This window comes from Melampsora larici-populina (genome assembly GCF_000204055.1).
Source record: "Melampsora larici-populina 98AG31 unplaced genomic scaffold MELLAscaffold_3, whole genome shotgun sequence".
In the NCBI taxonomy this organism is placed as follows: Eukaryota; Fungi; Basidiomycota; class Pucciniomycetes; order Pucciniales; family Melampsoraceae; genus Melampsora; species Melampsora laricis-populina.
Window position 1 is genome coordinate 1,791,761 of NW_006768767.1, and position 3,158 is coordinate 1,794,918.

The window sequence follows — 3,158 nt, forward strand, 5'->3', positions numbered from 1 at the left end:
CAAGGTGTTCTACAAGCCATTGATAGTCAGGCATCACAAGAGAGAAAGTGGGGTATGAATGGCCTTCGATTTGTTTGGTGACAGCAGCAAGAGGTGTTGAAAACGGAACTGAATTTTCAACTAAAACCCATTTGTCGTGCTTGAGTTTGAAGCTTTCAAGGGCGGGGTTGCAGTTGAATTGATACTCCAAAACAACTCTGAGCTCAAGAAATTGAGAAAGGGAAGAGTGGGTTGAAGACCACTGGGTTGATACTTCATGAACTAATCCAACTTTGTGTTACAAGGTAGGACAGCTTGCAATGGCGTTATCGAGAGAAGTTTTGAGTTGGCTGGAGTGCTTGATCTTGTTGTGGAAGCCTTGAATGCAAGTCAGAATGCGCAAACCCTCAGTATTGGAGGTAGGCTTGACAAAAAGTGGAACTAAGGAAGGAGGGTGAGGAATACTTGGATCAAGAGCTTCAATTGGAGGTGGAGCCTTTGGATTGAAAACAGCCATCCCGGCTTTGGCCACGAGATTAATGACATGAGTGACGCAACCATGAAGGTTCTGGGTGGCGTCGAATTGAGGTATCATCAAAGTAAGGGCTTGTCCCATGGTTGTGTTGTTGGACGTGTTGTCCGCCGTGATACAGTAGACGCAATTGGTGAGGTGAAAAGAGTCCAGAATGCTTTTGAGCAGGGTAGCAAGATTGACACCCGTGTGAGGTCCTTCGATTGGCTTCAAAGCAAGGGTGATTCCCTGCATTTGAAATTCATCTGAAATCCAGTGGGCAGTGACTCCAAGCATAGCCGTGTTCCTTGGAGAAGTCCATCCATCACAGGTGATGGAAACATGGGAGACCAAGGAAAGAGTCTTGATGCTTCAAGCTCGAGACGTTTGATAGTGATCCAAGATTCCCTCCAAAACCGCAGTCCACTTTGATAGAACAGCAAATGCTTGGGGGTTGATCATGTCAATGATCTCGCAAAACTCCTTCGCATCAACAAAAGGTACAGGGACCTCTTGATTCACAACCAATTGGATTACAGCGTCTTTGAGGTTTGCTCTGTTGAGCGGTTCGACCTAAAAAAACAAAAACAAACATGAAAAGAAAGACATAAATATTAAAACAAAATATTAAATATAAGAATCAAAGAGAATAGGATGATAAGAAGAGAAAAAGAAAAAACTATTAAATAGACAAAAAAAAGATAGAAAAAAGATAAGATCATGAAAATCTAACTTACTGGACAGGCTCTCCATCAATGTAGAAAGCTGCCACAGTTGGCTGCTCCATAAGAACTGGAGCTATGATATGATGTGCGCGGTCTAGATGTCAAATCATAGATTTGGTACTAGAGTCTCTGTCAAGAGCAAGGGGTTTGTTGCAGATCCCAGGTGCCGCGGTGAAACCTTCTCGAGCTCGGCAGATGTTCTTCATCACGCCGTTGACCTCTTCCTGAACAAAGTAAGTCTAGACCCACAAAGAATGGACAGTAGTTGTGGTATCAGACAACAACTCCAAGATCGAATTGGAGGGAGCAAGGCTAGAAGGCATTGTGTTACGTAAGCTGGCCGATTGGGTGATTGGGGCAGAGGGCATGTATAGAATATAGATGATTGACAAAGTTAACTTTAAAGTTTTCACGTGGTATGATCGTATGATGTATCATGTGATCACCATGAGAGTTTTTTGGCTTTGGAAGGGTTGGCGCCCCGGCCGGGTTGGTTGCCTGGCGTGCTGCAAGGCCATTTGTGTATATCACCATGTTAGGTTTAGAGGCCTTGGGGCATGTACCGTGAGCTCTGCCAGAGTCTTTGGGCAGAGTCGGCTGGGCGGTGCCGGGGCCGGGTCACAGCCCTACACCACTGCCACTCATACCAGTGAAATGTGTGTGGGGCCTACAAGAATGGTGTGATACAGATTGTGTGAGCAACATATGGGTGTGTGACATGTACACTTGAGTCTGTACTTAAATACATGTGATGGTATGAGTGGTACAGGGCACGCACAGGATGAAGAATCCTGCATGCCTGACAGGTGCACCCAGTCCAGATATGCATTCAGGACCGCACAACCTGTATGCACTGCATGACTCCAATTTGCCCGGGGTGTCATGGCTTTGTGATTGGACAAGCTCTTCATATATTGATCCTCATATTTCATCAATCTATCCTCCACTTTGGAAATGTATACGAAGTCATCATGGCGTGATGGATGAATTTAGTATACAATATGTGCACCAAACTCAGACAATTGCTCCATTCTCTTCACTATCAATGTTGGAAAAGAAGTATTTCATGGAATTATGACTTTAAGGATAACTTGGATTCAATATTTTGAGGTGTACTTTGATCTGGTCTCCAAATGGCAAATACACCAGAGCCATTGAAAAGCTACAAATAAATGCCTTGCGCTGAAATATTTCAGCTCCATAATTTTTTGGAGCAATGGTTATTTGTGTGTGTCAAAGAGTGCCACGGCATAGCTTAACTTCAGGATGTTAAGTTGCAGTGTAAAAATATCTCTGTGTGACAGCCTGGGTCCCAATTCCTCCTGCAAAGACCAAGCAAGATCTCTTTTTGACTTAAGGACAGGGGAAACAAACCCTTGCAAGCTGTTCTTTTTTGGTCCACAAGAAATGTATGACTATTATTGGCAGGCTCAGATTACTGGCTCTCCTTAAACATTAGGACTTTCACCTCTGCAATTAACCATGATTGATCGGAGATGATTGTTTGAAAGGGCACAACCAGGATTGAGTATCAATCAAGTTTTGATCCCTTGAATCCTAATGAATATCATGTTTTACAGCTCAAAATCAAGATAGACAGAGATTAGATGACCTTTTTTGAAAATGCTCCACATCCTTCAATTCCTTTCCCTCTGAACACACCATCTCTTGAGAACTTGATCCAATCAATTTTATCCACCTTGAGGTGCAAATTTGATTCAGAACTATCATCTGTAATCCCCCCTCCCTTACCAATACTCCAACAGCCTCGTCATCTTAAGTGCAACATCCTTCACATTGGAGAACAGCTGAAAATGTTCAAGATGAATGAGCATGAATCTCTGACAATACTGTTAGAATCCAGTCTGAATAAGAGTAGCACTAGAATTGTTGCAATGGAAAGATTTTCAGAAGATGTGGGAGTGTTGGGAGGGGAGGGGGGG